At 37.2% G+C, this 17,052-nt stretch overlaps 1 pseudogene; it reads right to left on the bottom strand.

Annotated features, from left to right (window-relative positions):
- Nucleotides 1–13,296: 13,296 nt before the first annotated feature.
- Nucleotides 13,297–14,311, bottom strand: LOC141520261 (regulation of nuclear pre-mRNA domain-containing protein 1A pseudogene; annotated as a pseudogene).
- Nucleotides 14,312–17,052: the final 2,741 nt, after the last annotated feature.

Below are 17,052 nucleotides of genomic sequence, written 5' to 3'. Positions count from 1 at the left end.
ATATGAGCTTATCAAGTAATCAATAATCAAACTGATTGATGATACCTGATTAATAGAACTTGAGCGATAAATAGTACCAGGTAAAAGATTTATAATTTTAGAGGGAAAGAAGGGTGAGTATGAACCCTGAGTAAATTCTATTCAATAAATTTGGCCCCAAAAGGAAATAAGATACATTCCCACTTGGGTTTAAAAATCTATCCTAATCTACAGGAAGGGAGGGTTGGGAAAGGGAAGGATAAGGGAAGAAGGAACTGATAAAAGGGAAGGCAAAGGTATAAGGGAAAATAAATTGAAAGTTAAATTTTAAAAGAAAAGTTAAAGGGGAAAGGGAGTAAAATTTTGGTGAGGAGGAATAAGAGGAAAGGAAAGAGAAAAATACAATTGGAGAAAGATAGCATGGAGGGAAATACAGAATTAGTATTCTTAACTGTAAATGTGAATGGGATGAATTGACCAAGAAAATGGAAGCTGATAGCATAATGAATTAAAAACCAGAATCCTAAAATATATTGTTTACAAGAAACACATTTGAAGCAGAGATACACACAGGGTAAATGTAAAAGGATGGAGCAAAATATATTATGCCTCAGCTGAAGTAAAAAAAACCAGGGGAAGTGATCCTGACCTCAGATAAAGTAAAAACAAAAATTGATCTCATTAAAAGCAATAAAGAAGGAAACTACATAGGAAACTACATCTTCTTAAAAGGCACCACTGGTAATGAAGCTATGTCATTATTAAACATATATGCAACTAGAGGTATACTATCCAAATTCCTAGAGGAAAAGTAGAGTAAATTATAATTAGACATGGATGACAAACCTTTAATAATGGGGGACCTCAACCTACCTCTCTCAGAACTAGAAAAATCAAACCACAAAGAGAAGGAAGTTAAGAAGATGAATCATATCTTAGAAAATTTAGCCATCATAGACCTCTGGAGAAAACTTAATGGAAACAGAAAAGAATATGCCTTTGTCTTGGCAGAACTTGGCACCTATGCCAAAACTGATCATGTATTAGGGTACAAAAACTTTATAATCAAATCTAGAAAGGCAGAAATAATAAATACACACTTCTCAGACTTTGATGCGATAAAAATTAATTACATGTGATAAGGTGTCATGGAAAGCTAAATCAAAATCTAATTAGAAACTAAAAAACTTAAACTTATAAAATGGGTGAATCAAACAGTACATAATAGAAATAATCATCATATCCAAGAAAATGATGCGAAAGAGACATTGTACCAAAAATTTATGGGATGTAGCCAAGGCAGTTTTTAGGGGAAACTTTATATCTCTAAATGCTTATATGAATAAAATAGAGAAAGAGGAGATCAATGGATTGGGTAATGCAACTTATAAAGCTAGAAAAAGAACAAATTAAAGATCCCAAGTTAAATACCAAATTAGAAATTCTGAAAATCAAGGGAGAGATTAATAAAATTGAAAGCAAGAAAACCATTGATCTCACAAATAAAACTAAGTTGGTTTTATGAAAAAGTCAATAAAATAGACAAAACTTTGGTTAATCTGATTTTAAAAAAAAGAAAGAAGATAAAGACATTACCAGTATCTATGCTAGAAAAAATAGTAACAAAATTCACCTGGAGCAACAAAAGTCAAGAATAGCAAGGAAACTGATGAAAAAAAAAGTAAAGGAAAGTGGTCTAGCTCCACCAGATGTAATCAGCAGCAGTCATCAAAACTGCCTGGTACTGGTTAAAAAATAGAATACTGGATTAATGGATTAGGATAGGTTCAAAAGAAACTGCAGTAAATGACTACAGCAATCTACTGTTTGACAAACCCAAAGACATCAGCTTCTGGGTTAAGAATTCACTATTTAACAAAAATTGTTAGGAAAACTGGAAAATAGTATGGCAAAAACTAGGTATGGGCCTACATCTCACACCCTATTCCAAAATAAGGTGAAAATAGATACAGGATTTAGACAAAAAGGGCAACACCATAGATAAATTAATAGGCCAAGAAATTCTCTATTTAGCAAATCTATGGAAAGGGGTTAAATTTATGATCAAGCAAGAATTAGAATACATTATAAACTGCAAAATGAATGATTTTGACTATATTATATTGACTATATTTAGTAAAAAGGTTTTGCACTAATAAAATCAATGCTGCCATAATTAGAAGGAAAACAGAAAGCTGGGGAAACAATTTTTACAACTAGGTGTTCTGATAAAGGTCTCATTTCTAAAATATAAAGAAAATTGAATCAGATTTATAAGATTACAACTCATTCCCCCAATTGATAAATGTCCAGAGGATATGAGTAGACTGTTTTCAAATGAAGAAATTAAAACTATGTATAATCATATGAAATATGTTCCTTTATTGATTAGAGAAATGCAATTAGAACAGCTTTGAGGTATCATCTCACACCTATCAGATTGACTAAGATGAGAAAAAAGGGAAAATGATCAATGTTGGGGATCTTGTGGAAAGATTGGGACATTGGTATATTACTGGTGGTGGTGTGAACAAATCCAACCCTTCTGGAAAGCAATGTGGAGCTATGCCCAAAGAATAATAAAAATGTTCTTTCCCTTTGACCCAGCAATTCCAATTCTAGGCCTATATCCATGAGAAATCATAAAAAATGATAAAAGTACCACATGTTCCAAAAATATTCATAGCAATTCTTTTTTTGTAGTGACAAAGAATTGGAAACTGAGCAGATGCCTACCAATTGGGGAATGACCAAACAAATTATGGTACTTGAATACTGTGGAATATTATTGTTCTATAAGAAACCATAAATGGTTGGATTCTGGAGACTCATGGAATGAGTTACAGGATCTGATGCTGAGGGAAGGGAGAAGAACTAAGAGAACAATTTATACATTAGCAACATTTGGGATAATCAACCTTGATGGAAGCAGCTCCTCTCAGAAGTTCAGAGAGCTAGGACAACTATATTAGAACAGCTATGGACAATGTTATCCCCATTCAGAGGAAGAAAAACAAAACAAGGCAAAGCAAAAAAAAAATACCCTTCAGAATCTGATGAACACTTTATAAAAATTATTTCTTAGAGATCTCTTTCCCTTAATCCTAATTCTTCATACAGAAAATGACTAATCTATAAACATGGTTATCAAAAATATATATGTATAATGTTAGCCTTACTGCTTGCTGCTGAGGGGAAGGGAGTGGGAAGGGAGGGTGGTAGGAAATTTTGTAACTTAAAATCTTCATATTCATATGAATAAATGTTGAAAAATTTACATAACATGTATTCATAAAAATAAAATGTAAATTAAAAAAAAAGAAAAAAGAAAAGGATACTGAAAAAGACAAGTAGGGAAAAAAGGGGAGAGAAACATATAGCCAGGGATGTGTTTTTATTCAATCATCAAGGAAAAGCTCTTGCTTCTCACAGATTGTGACAAGTCCATCTTTGCTTAATATACCCATTCCAGAATACACTATTTCTCTCTTGAGCTCCATGCTTATAACACTTCTAGTTGGGTGTCACTAATCCTCCATGCCATCATCTTAGGTTTCAATTTCCAAAATGTGTCCATCTGAGTTCTAATGGAGATCTAATTTTGTTTAGGAAGAAAACGTTCTTCTATCCCTTAAGTTGTCAACCAGTCAATAAATGAGACAATGTACTCGAGTGTAATGCCTGACAAATAGTTTTGTCATTGACTATAAAGTTGGATCAAATATTCTTAGCCCTAAGAAAACACAGGTGATAATCCAAGGCAGGGCAGATGGGGAATGATTTCTCTTATCATAAATATTTTGAACAACTCTCCATTCAGAATCGTATTGTGAGGTAATGTACAGATTACTGCTTTCACTAGTCACCTGGACATATTTTGATTCAAACTTTCTTCTTGCTTTGTAGAAATGGTATCTATCTTACAGGATAACTCTCTTAATATGAACCAAAGCAAATTTTTTCATTTCAAGCAAATCTTTTTCATTATTTTCCTGCATTACCTTTCCCTCCCCATCCATATACATTAACATTTGACATGCTAGTTTCATGCTTTTACAATAGATCTTTTATCTTAAAGCTATGTGAGTTTTTAAAATCTATTCCAATTAAGACTGTCCCACTCTTGTTTTCTACTTTCTGAATCCTTTCTACATGACCAGCTGCTAAATTAATTATGTGATGTCATATTGTTGCAGTGAAAAAGGATGATTTTACTTAAAGTAGAAACACAGGATAAAACTGGGAAAATGCATTAACAGAAAATACTTTCAACATCATCCCCAAAAGCACTCTCCACTCTGGTTAGTAATTCAACCCTTATTCATATTCTGTCTCTCTCTACAACAGAAGAGGGACCTAGAAAGTTTTACCACTTCTCAAAATAATCTTTCTTCTCACCATATTGAAGAGAAATGATTCAATTACTCACAGGAGGTATGAAGGAAATAGTATAATTCTTTGTTATATCACTTACCACAATAGCAATAAGTCCTGAGTGAAATCCAAGCTCCAACCTTGGTGCCACTTCTTTTTATGCTTTTCCTTGTTCAGACTAGATGAAATAACCATCATTTTCCTTTCCTTAGAGTCTCACTCCCGATTTTTCCTGGTGTTCATTTCAAAACCTTTCAATATCTCTTTAATATCTGAAGTTGAGATTGAATATATACTGCTAATGTGTTTGTAGGTGGTGGGGGTGTATGGGGTTGGAGGGGAGACAGATGAAGTGGAATAACCACAAACCTTATGGGAAATGTAGTTTTCTTTTATCTTTTTGTTTCTTTTTTTAATTCTCATTTTGTACAAATTTTTTTTTACATTAATAAAATATTCTTGTTTAAGAGTAAACAAAATACCCCTCCCCCATGAATATAGACTTGCTTGGGCGATAAAGTAAAGGGGAGAGAAAAAAATTAAAATTAAAATTAAAAAAATATAATAGTAATGATTGTATGTATGGCCAGGTGGAGCAATGGATGAAGCACCAGCCCTGGAGCCACGAGTACCCGAGCCCACATCCAGCCCTGTAGATCCAACAATCACCCAACCATGTGACATGCAAGCCACCTGATCCCCACTGCCCTGCAAAAACCAAAAAGAAGAAAAAAAGAGACCCAAAATAAAATAAAATAGTAATCATAGTAGGGGTGGCTGGGTGACAGACAGAACATTGGCCCTTGAGCCAGGAGCACTCGAGTCCAAATCCGGCCTCAGACAACCAAAGATCACCCTGCTATGTGGCCCCAGGCAGGCCACCCAGCCCCATTTGCCCTGCAACCCCCCCAAAATAATAATAATAATAAAAAATGTGCTTTAGTCTTTGTTCCAACACCAACAACTCTGTCATGGATGGATTGCATTCTTTATGGTAAGTCCATCACAAAAGTTGCTTCCATATTTTTCCAACATTGCCATTGTTGATCGCAACTCCCTCCTTTCTTATTTCTCCACTACCATGTACTATATTTTCTCTCTCCTTTCACTCTGACTATGCTGTAGGGTCTCTGAGTGGCACAGCAGACAGATCCTTGGTCCTGGGGCCAAGAGGCCCCGAGCCCCCCTACCACCCCTTAGGCCCAGCATCCACCTGGCCCTATGGTCCTGGACAGGCCTTCCAATCTCAGCCCCTTGCAATAGGTAAAAAAGTAAATATGTTATATCTGACCACTCTCCCCCCATGGTCCATCCTCTCCTCCTTTATTCACATCCCCACCCCTTTCCCCTGCTTCCCCCTCCTTCTTACTCCAGATGCCTATACCTCATTGAGTATATATGCTGTTTCCTCTCCTAGTCACCTCTGATGAGAGCAAAGGTCCCCTCATTCCCCCTTGCCTTCCCCCCTTCCATATCATTGCAATAGCTCATTGTAATAAAAAAAACTTATTATATGAAATATCTTGGCCTATTCCCTATCTACTTTTTCTTTCTCCCATTCCATTTCCCTTTTTTTTCTATTGACTCCATTTTTACACCATATTTTATCTTTGAATTCAGCTATCTCCTATGCTTCAACTATAAAAGCTCCCTCTACCTGCTCTATTAACTGAGAAGGTTCATATGAAGCCATTCCCCAATTGAAGGACATTTACTGGATTTCCAATTCTTTGACACCACAAACAGGGCTGCTATAAATATTTTTGTACAAGTAATGTTTTTACCTTTTTTTCCTCATCTCTTCAGGGTATAGACCCAGTAGTGGTATTGCTTGGTCAAAGGGTATGCACATTTTGTTGCCCTTTGGGCATAGTTCCAAATAGCTCTCCAGAAGGGTTGGATGAGTTCACAGCTCCACCAACAGTGTAATAGTGTCCCAGATTTCCCACATCCCCTCCAACAATGATCATTATCCTTCCTGGTCATACTGGCCAATCTGAGAGGTGTGAGGTGGTACCTCAGAGAAGCTTTAATTTGCATTTCTCTAATAATTAATGATTTAGAGCATTTTTTCATATGGCTATGGATTACTTTGTTCTCCTCATCTGTAAATTGCCTTTGCATATCCTTTGACCATTTGTCAATTGGGGAATGGCTTTTTGTTTTAAAAATATGACTCAGTTCTCTGTATATTTTAGAAATGAGTCCTTTGTCAGAACCATTAGTTGTAAAGATTGTTTCCCAGTTTACTACATTTCTTTTGATCTTGGTTGCATTGGTTTTATCTGTGCAAATGCTTTTTAATTTAATGTAATTGAAATCATCTAATTGGTTTTTGGTGATGTTCTCCAACTCTTCCTTAGTCATAAAATGTTCCCCTTTCCATAGATCTGACAGGTAGACTACTCCTTGCTCTTCTAATTTGCTTATAATATGGTTTTTTATGTCTATGTCCTGTGACCATTTGGATCTTATCTTGGTAAAGGGTGTGAGGTGTTGGTCTAATCTAAGTTTCTTCCATATTAACTTCCAATTATCCCAGCAGTTTTTATTGAAAGAGGGAGTTTTTATCCCAATGGCCAGACTATTTGGGTTTATCAAACAGCAGATTACTATAATCCTCTCCTGCTTTTACACCTAGTCTGTTCCACTGGTCCACCACTCTATTTCTTAGGCAATACCAAACAGTTTTGATCATTGATGCTTTATAATATAATTTTAGATCAGCTAGTGCTAAGCTACCTTCGTTTGCACTTTTTTTCATTAAGCTCCTGGCAATTCTTGACTTTTTATTTCTCCATATGAATTTACTTATAATTTTTTCTAACTCATTAAAGTAATTTTTTGGAATTTTGATTGGTAGAGCACTAAATAGATAGTTAATTTTTGGGAGAATTGTCATTTTTATTATATTAGCTCTACCTATCCATGAGCAGCTGATATTTGCCCAGTTATTTAAATCTTATTTAATTTGTGTGAGAAGTGTTTTATAATTGTTTTCAAAAAGATTCTGAGTCTGTCTTGGCAAATAGACTCCCAAATATTTTACACTATCTGAGGTTACTTTGAATGGGATTTCTGTCTAGCTCTTCCTGCTGTTTCTTGCTAGACATATATAGAAAAGTTGAGGATTTATGTGGGTTTATTTTATAACCTGCAACTTTGCTAAAATTGCTAATTGTTTCCAGTAGTTGTTTAGATGATTTCTTGGGATTCTCTAGGTAGACCATCATGTCATCTGCAAAGTTTTGTCTCTTCCTTCCCAATTCGAATTCCTTCAATTTCTTTTTCTTCTCTAATTGCTGCTGCTAACATTTCTAATACAATATTGAATAGTAATGGTGATAATGGGCACCCTTGCTTCACCCCTGATCTTATTGGGAATGCCTCTAGCCTCTCCCCATTGAATATAATGCTTGTTGATGGTTTCAGATAGATACTGCTAATTATTTTAAGGAACAGTCCATTTATTCCTACACTCTCTAGTGTTTTTAATAGGAATGGATGCTGTATATTGTCAAAAGCTTTTTCAGCATCTATTGATGCAATCATATGATTTCTGATAGGTTTGTTATTGATATAATTGAGTATACTAACAGTTTTCCTAATATTGAACCAACCCTGCATTCCTGGAATAAATCCTATTTGATCATAATGTATTATCCTAGTGATGACTTGTTGTAGTCGTTTTGCTAAGATTTTATTTAGGATTTTTGCATCTATATTCATCAGGGAAATAGGTCTATAATTTTCTTTCTCTGTTTTAACTCTTCCTGGTTTAGGTAACAGTACCATATTGGTTTCATAGAAAGAGTTAGGCAGAGTTCCATCTTTCCCTATTTTTCCAAATAGTTTATATTGGATTGGAACCAATTGTTCCTTAAATGTTTGTTAGAATTCACTTGTGAATCCATCAGGCCCTGGAGATTTTTTTTTAGGGAGTTCAATAATGGCTTGCTGAATTACTTTTTCCTGAGATAGGGTTGTTTAGGTATTTAATCTCTTCTTCCTTTAACCTGGGCAACTTATATTTTTGTAAATATTCATCCATTTCACTTAGAGTATCAAATTTATTGGCATAGAGTTGGGCAAAATAATTATGAATTATTATTTTAATTTCCTCCGCATTGGTGGTGAGTTCACCTTTTTCATTTATGATACTAGCAATTTGGTTTTCTTCTTTCTTTTTTTTTTAATCAAATTGACCAGAGGTTTATCAATTTTATTGGTTTTTTCATAATACCAATTTTTGGCTTTGTTTATTAATTCAATTTTTTTTGCTTTCGATTTTATTAATTTCTCTTTTAATTTTTAGAATTTCTAATTTGGTATTTGATTGGGGATTTTTCATTTGTTCTTTCTCTAATTTTTTTAGTTGCATGTTTAGTTCATTGATTTCCTCTTTCTCCAATTTATTCATATAAGCATTTAGAGCTATAATATATCCCCTGAGAGTTGCTTTGAATGAATCCCATAAGTTTTGGTATGTTGCTTCATTATTATCATTATCTAGGATAAAATGGTTAATTCTTTCTATAATTTGTTTTTTGGTCCACTGATTTTTTAAAATGAGGTTATTCAGTTTCCAATTTGTTCTGGGTCTATATCTCCTTGGTCCAGTATTGCATATGACTTTTATTGCATTGTGATCTGAGAAAGATGTATTCACTATTTCTGCCTTTCTGCAGTTGATCATTAGGTTTTTATGTCCTAGTACATGGTCAATTTTTGTATAAGTTCCATGTACTGCAGAGAAAAAGGTATATTCCTTTCTATCCCCATTCAGTTTCCTTCCTAAGTCTACCATATCTAATTTTTTGAATAATCTATTTACCTCCCTAATTTCTTCCTTGTTTGTTTCATGATTCGATTTATCTAGATCTGATAGAGGGAAGTTGAGGTCTCCCACTAGTAGAGTTTTGCTGTCTATGTCTTCCTGTAATTCTTTCAGCTTCTCCTCTAAGAATTTGGGTGCTGTCCCACTGGGTGCATATATATATATTTTCAATATTGAAATTACTTTATTGTCTATGGTAACTTTTAGGAGGATAAAGTTTCCTTCCTTATCTCTTTCAAAGTTATCTATTTTTGATGCTGCTTTGTCTGAGATAAGGATTGCTACCCCTGCCCCTTTTTACTTCAGCTGAAGCAAAATATATTTTGCTCCAACCTTTTACCTTTACTCTATATGTATCTCTCTGTTTCAAATGAGTTTCTTGTAAGCAGCATATTGTAGGAATCTGGTTTTTAATCCACTCTGCTATTTGCTTACGTTTTAAGGGAGAGTTCATCCCATTCACATTCAGGTTAATGATTACTAATTCTTTATTGACCTCTGTGCTATCTTCCCTCTGTTTGTATTTTCCCCCTTTCCCGCCTTTTATCCATATTCCCCAGTCTTTTGTTTCTGAATACCACCCCCTTCAGTGTGTTTGCCCTCCTATATCACACCTTCCCCTTTCTTTCCCCTTTCCCTTTCTCCCTTTTCCCTTCCCTTCCTTTTGTTATTTCCCCTTATTTTCCCCACTCCCCTTCCTTTTCTCCATCCCCCCTCCCCTTTTCCCCTTTTAATACTTGAAAGGTTAGATGTTTTATAAGTTTACTGAGTATGTGTAGGTTGACTTTAAGCCACGTCTGATGAGAAGAAGATTCAGGTGTTTTTCCTCTGCTCCCTTCTTCCCCTCTATTACCATAGGTTTTTTGTACCTCTTAGTGTAATGAGATTTGTCCCATTCAATCCCCTCCCTCCTCCTGTCTCTTTTTTTCCCCCTTTTTAGGGAGGTAGTGTATTTTTTTAGATCATTCTACCTAAGTCATAGAAAATTCTGAGTGTCTGTCCCTTCTAGTTCAGTATATTCTATTGAATAGAGTCAAAATTCCTGAGAGTTATTAGAGTCTTTCTCCCAAGTGGGGTTAAAGCCAGTTTCATCCCATTAGATAGCAGTCTCATGGATAGGTCATGGATGTTCATCATTTCTGGCTAGGTATATTCTCTCTGTTAGAGTTACATTTCTCAGGATTTATGAAAGTCTTCCCCCCAGTTTCAACTTACTGGATTGCATTTTTTTTCCCTTTTACCAACCCACCCTTTTTTACTTTTTCATGTGTCTCTTGAACCTCCTGTTTGATGTCCAGATTTTCTGTTTAGCTCTGGTCTTTTCATTAGAAATTTTTGGAATTCTTCCATTTCGTTAAATGTCCATCTTTTTCCCAGGAAGAGAAGGCTCAGCTTTGCAGGAAAGTAGATACTTGGCTGCATTCCAAGCTCCCGTGCTCTTCGAAATATCTCATTCCAGGCCCTTCGATCCCTTAAATTTGATGCAGCCAGGTCCTGCATGATCCTTACTGTGGCTCCTTGATATTTAAATTGTTTCTTTCTGGCTGCTTGCAGGATTTTCTATTTTATCTGATAGTTCTGGAGTTTGGCCACAACAATTCTTGGTGTTTTCATTTTAGGATCTTTTTCTGGTGGGGATCAATGTACTCTTTCAATAACTACTTTGCCCTCCGATTCCATGATATCAGGGCAGTTTTCCATCACTAGATCCTGTAATATTAAGTCCAGGCTTTTTTTCTCTTCAATGTTTTCAGGAAGTCCTATAATTTTCAGGTTGCCCCTCCTCAATCTATTCTCCAGGTCAGTGCTTTTGTTGATGAGGTATTTTACATTTGCTTCTATTTTTTCTATTTTTTGATTTTGTTTAACTGACTCTTGCTGTCTCATGGAGTCATTAGTTTCTGTAGACTCCGTTCTTTTTTGGGGGGTGGAGTTTTCTTCATTAACCTTTTGCAACTCCTTTTCCAATTGGTCAATTCTACTTTTGAAAGAGCTTTCCATTTGACCAATTGAGGTTTTGAGAGAATTAATTTCTTTTTGCATTTGCTCATTCGAGGATGTGAGAGATTTATTGTCCTTTTGTGTTTGTCCAATTGTACTTTCTAAGGTTTTGTTTTCTTGTTGCAAGGTACTAATAGTCTCTCCCAAATTTTTAAGCTCCTTCCTTATTTCTTCAAGGAAATCTTTCTGTACTGGAGACCAGATTGTATTCTCCTCAGAGGTTCCAGGTCTCTCTCTGAGTTGGAGTCTTTCCCTTCCAGGAATTTTTCTATGGCTCCACCTTTCCCCGGACCCTTCTTCATTATGCTAATACCTTGAGTTGGGGCCGGGGGGGCTGGTTCACCTGGGCTTGGGATTGCTAAAGGCTTTACTGAGTGCAGTTTCTCTGGCTGGCCAGTAGGAGGTGTTGGTTGCTTTCTCTGGGACCTTGGTTGAGAGGCCTTTTCTCTTTGCTTAAGGGAAGGAATTGGTGCTATTGAATTCTTTTGCCTTCAATCAATGGTGGGCTTTACCCTGGCCTGAGGTCATTCCTCAGCTGGGCTAGTTCTTTTTCTCACACACCTGGGCCTGAGGCAGAAGTAGTTGCAATTGTTTGTTTTGGAGGAGGCCTCAGTGCAATGGAGGCGTGGGCTCAGAGTTTCTCAGACCCAAGGAGCCCAGAGATGGTGTCTGCAGAGATCCTGCACCAGACCTCTCCCCAAAGCTCCTTCCCCAAGCTCTAGGGGGACAGCACTATTACCAGCACCTCTGCTTCCCCATGGACCCAAGCCCCTTTCATCCAGCCCCACCGCTGATCCAGCAGGTCTGGCTCTCAGGCCCTCAAACTCCCAGTTCCAATTCAGCTGTTAATCTGGCTCATCTGGGGCTGATCCTCCCTCTGAGCTCAGACTCACCACCAGTACTCAGCCAAGGTTGCTGCGGGAGACAAATCCTGAGGTAGATGTTCTTTCTCCTGGTTTTTCTTTCTGGGTTTTGTGGTTCGGATTTCTTTTAAGAGGTTTGTTTCATGTGATAGATGGGGAAGAGATCAGGAGACTTTAGAACTGTGCTTGTCTTCTCTCCATCATCTTGGCCAGAAGACCCCAAAAATTTTTAAATTATCTTTCCTAAATCTGTTTTCCATATCAGTTATTTTTTCAATGAGATATTTCACATTTTCTTCTAATTTTTCATTTTTTTGGTTTTGAAGTATTCATTCCTGATTTCTGGTAAATTCATCAATCTCCCTGAATTCTATTCTTTTTTTTTTGCATTTCCAAATTTGTTTATTCAAGTAATTATGAGAAGTGGCATACTCAATGTCTATACCCAATTAAGCATGCTGTTTTTTCCCTACATTGAGAGTTGGTGAATTAAGATAAACAAGGTTATGCTTTTAATAGGCAATAAGCAAATTATACTCTTTGACTGTACCATTGACTAAATTTCTCAGGAACACAGTGAGTTGGGGTGATAAATGAAGTCTATTCTGGGAGAATGACTCGTTTCTATATTCTTGTAATATTAAACAAGTTTCCAGTAAATTCATAAAACTTACTCTCTTTTTGGTTTAAACATTACCTTTAGAATGTGAATGTGCTCAGTTTGACTCTCAAAGTGATTTCCATTTTCATGTGTATTGAGCCAAAAGCACTGAGAGGCACAAACAAGGAGACATTGGGGTTGATAGACCAGGGTAAACTTAGCCTAAATCTGTCAACTATATGTCCTCTTTACCATCAAATCCCTAAAATATATGAGAATAATGTCCCAACCTCCTGATTAGTTCTTTTCCTGAAGAAATTACTTATTATACAGTGATTAGATATTGAAATTACATTCACATATTAATGCAGAAACATAAAGAGGAACCTTCAAAATTACATAAAGAAAAATAGAAAGGTTTTAGTTTCTCACAGGGCCCTGGATCAAAAAATATATAAAAGGATCTTTTTAAAATAATTATTTCTTTGTGAACATATTAACACATAGACATCAATTTTTAAATTGTCATGTTAACTTGCCAATAAAATAGGAAAAAACCCAACATTTTAAATATTTTTTTAATTTTTTTTGTATTTTGTTGGGGATATCTGTGTTCATAACTCTCATCAAAGTACAAAAATAATATTACAAGACTATCCACTTAACCTATCTCCAGCTCTTGCAAAGTCCTGAGGCCCTGGAAAAACGTTGCTGTCATCAATCCTCACTGTAGATGTCTCCAGCAAATGGCAGGTACACATAGCTGCCTGTGACATTGGGCAATCGAGAAAAATCTGGCAGGTTCTGGATGCGAGACCGTAGTTCTTTTCAAACCTGGGATACTCTGGCTAATTTGCGCTTGTATTCTTCCAGCTTATGTTCTTTCTCTGCAAGGGTTTCTTTTTGACAGTGAAGAAAATCTGATAACATTCGAGTTAGCTGCTTTCTATCATCTATTTCTGCTGCCAATCGACCATTGTAATCCACCAACAGCATGCATGCATCATCTACCATTTTAGAAAGATGTTCTCCTGATTCTTTATCTGTTATTTTGTCTAGTAGAGATACATCTTGGACTTCAACAGGCAAAGAAGTGATTCTCTGATGAACTGCTGCATCACCAGAGGCTGCATTTTCAAGTTCTTGTAAGGTTCTAATGAGATCTATAGTCTGTGGAGATTCACTTGGTGATCCCAGAGCTGGACAATTTTCATTCTCATCCACCTTTATCTGTTCATATGAATGCTTTCTGGACTTCTTATCACCATAGAGAGCTTGCCTAAGTTGTTCTAATACATCATTTTCATAAACAGACCTTTCTTCCCAAATAGACAGCACTCTTCCAAGATGCTTTTTACAATTTTCATCAGTCTCGCTGGAAACATGCTTAAAGGCTTCAACTATGACTGGTGCAAAATCTTTTGTGAATTCTGGCCCTTTTCTTTTGCTGTTCTGGATGACATAATTGGCTAGATAAAGAAAGGTCAATTTCCTGTTTGGTTTGGCCTTATGCAGCTCCCTCTTCCACACTGTGAAGATGGGCTGCGGGTGCTTGCGGTGGTGGATCAGCCACAGCAACAGCGTCTGCACGCTTTGCTGCGAGTTGCTCAGCTTGGACAGCTTCTTCTCCAGCACCACCTCTGAGAAGGCAGACATCCCCCCAGCCCGGGCACCCGACAGGCCGCAGAGCCCGCAGGGAGGAGGGGCTCGCCAGGCCCGGGCACCAGCGCACCGCACCCTTACTGCCGTGCCACAGTCCCATCCGACCCCGCCGCCAATGCAGGTAGAAACAACCTGAATTTTATTCTTTGTCTGAAGGATTTGTTCTCCTCAGAGAGTTTTCTTATCTCTTTTTCCATCTGGCCAATTTTGCTTTTTAAAGCATTCTTCTCCTCAATAACTTTTTGAACTGTTTTATCCATTTGACCTAAGCTGGTTTTTAGCATGCTATTTTCTTCAGCATTTTTTTGGATTTCTTTGACTAAGCTGCTGACTTCATTTTGATGTTTTTCCTGCATCTCTCTCCTTTCTTTTCCCAGTTTTTCTTCCAACTCCCTCATTTGATTTTTCAAAGTCTTTTTTGAGCTCTGTCATAGCCTGAGCCCAATTTCTGTTTTTCTTGGAGTCTTTAGATGCAGGAGCTTGTGCTTTCTCATCTTCAGACTGAGTGTTTTGATCCTTCTTGTGTTCATATGCAAAATATTTCTCAATAGTCTTCCTCTTATTTCTCTGCTTGCTCATTTTCCCAGACTGGGCCTGGTTTTGGGGTGCTTCCTGAGCTTTTGGGACACTCACACAAGGGTCTCAGTGTGTGAGGCTCTGTCCTCCCTCCTGGTCTGTGAATGACCATGAGCGCCCTCCTCTGGCACCGGGCCGAGGTGGGTGGGCCCTGTTGTTCTATGGGGGGCCTAGACTGGGATCAGGATCTGAATGTGGTCAGAGCCCCAGAGTCCTGTTCCAGAGGCAAAGGACAGAGCTCTGCAGTCTCTCTTCACTCCCCTCCCTCAGCTCAATGGGCTCATGCCCTAGAGGCTCCTGCTTATGGGCTCCACCTGCTTCTGTTTCAGGATCTGGGCTGCCAAAAGATCAAGCTGCTCATTGTGTGCCCTGAGGGCTGGGCTCCACATGCTCGCTCTGGCAGAGGTCCCCCCGCTGTTCCCCCACTTTGTGCATGGTGCTCCCCGGGGTGCAGCTCAGGAGACTCCCCTGCTGCTGTGAGCCTTGGCTCCCAGCACTCTGGGGCTGCCTCTGGGAGGCTGAAGTTCTTTCTCTCTAGCGGGCCACCCCTCTGCTGGGCTGCCCCTCCAACTCCAGGGAGCAGAGCCTTTCTGCTCTTTTCCAGGTTACCTTGAGTAGGAGAACTGCCTCACTGGGTCCCTTTGTGGGTTCTGTCTCTTGAAAGTTTAGTTAGAGTCCTTAGTTTCAAGTTTTATCAGAGAGCGACTAAGACTCGATCCCTTTTTGTCACCATCTTGGCTCCGCCCCTGGGACTCGAAATTTAGTTTTCTAAAGGAAAAATGTCTGCCCTTCCCCATATATGTTATTTTCTGGTTGTTTCATGCATATTAATCTTGTTTCCCTCTGAGACTTCTTTTATATCTTTACTCAATTAATACCAATTCAGCTTATTACATTGGAACACTATTTTGTTTTTTAATTTCTATATTCTTTTGTTCCATGGTGTTCATTAGTTTCTTCCCTTCCCTTTTCATGGCTTCAGATGAAAGAAGAAAAGCACACTTCATAGGAGAAAGGTCCAGCAAATCAAAACTAAAATTGATTAATTGTATAGAACATTTTATTTTGTGTTAGAGTTATTACAAAATTTAGAAAGATCTAAGCCTTTATAGAAGTGATCATTAATGGGAACTAAAAGATGAAATAAAACAAGAATATAGACCTGAAAAGGGACCTTAGAGGTCATCTAGTTCAACTTCCTTATTTTATACCTGAGGAAATTGAAGCACAGATAAGATTAGATGACTTTCCTAGGATCATACATCTACGAAGCATGAGACCTTCCTGACTTCAAATCTAAAATTCTAAAAATTTTACCAACTTTCCAGGAAGCAGCATTGTGAAATTAGGGAGATTGAGAAATTAGCGCATGGTTAGAACATTGTGGAAAAGAAATATTTTATGCTCTTAAACACTTTGATGAGTCATTACTCTTTGCCTGAATCAACAGATAATAATGAACAAATGCATTCAGTAAAGTATGGTTATAATAAATTGATAACATATTGTAGTCAGGAAGATCTGGGTTTTAATTTCTCTCTCAAATCCTTTCAAATCCTTACTAATTCAGGGCAGCTAGGTGGCACAGTGGATAGAGCACCAGCCCTGGAGTCATGAGTACCTGAGTTCAAATCCGGCCTCAGACACTTAATAATTACCTAGCTGTGTGGCCTTGGGCAAGTCACTTAACCCCATTGCCTTGCAAAAACTAAAAAAAATCCCCAAAATAAACATTTACTAGTTCAGTGATACTTTACTTAGTTTATTAATTTGACCTCTTTACATTTTAGTTTCTCCATATATAAAGAGTGGAGTTGCAACTTAATGGTCCACCTTATTTCTTGCAGCTCTAAATATATATTCCTTGTATCTTAAAAATCCAGTTTTTTCAACTGTAAGGTTCCTGCTCCTATTTCTTCCTATGAATCAACAACAACAAAAAAGTAGAAATCTCAGTTTTCAGTGCCTGTCTAAATTTTGGATTGGCATTACTCTGTACTTAATCAGAAATAGACTGAAGAGGTTAATGTTTTTTCCAGCATTGATCATATCATACATAGTAAATAGCTGTCAGTATATAGAATTCCAGAAATTACAAAAGCAAATTTATGGGAGGGCCTGGAGGAGGTTTTGATATACAGATAGTCTGTGATTTACAT

The sequence above is a fragment of the Macrotis lagotis genome, chromosome 4 (genome assembly GCF_037893015.1).
Source record: "Macrotis lagotis isolate mMagLag1 chromosome 4, bilby.v1.9.chrom.fasta, whole genome shotgun sequence".
In the NCBI taxonomy this organism is placed as follows: domain Eukaryota; kingdom Metazoa; phylum Chordata; class Mammalia; order Peramelemorphia; family Peramelidae; genus Macrotis; species Macrotis lagotis.
The sequence above is the reverse complement of the archived record's forward strand: the minus strand, read 5'-3'. Positions and strand labels throughout refer to the sequence as shown.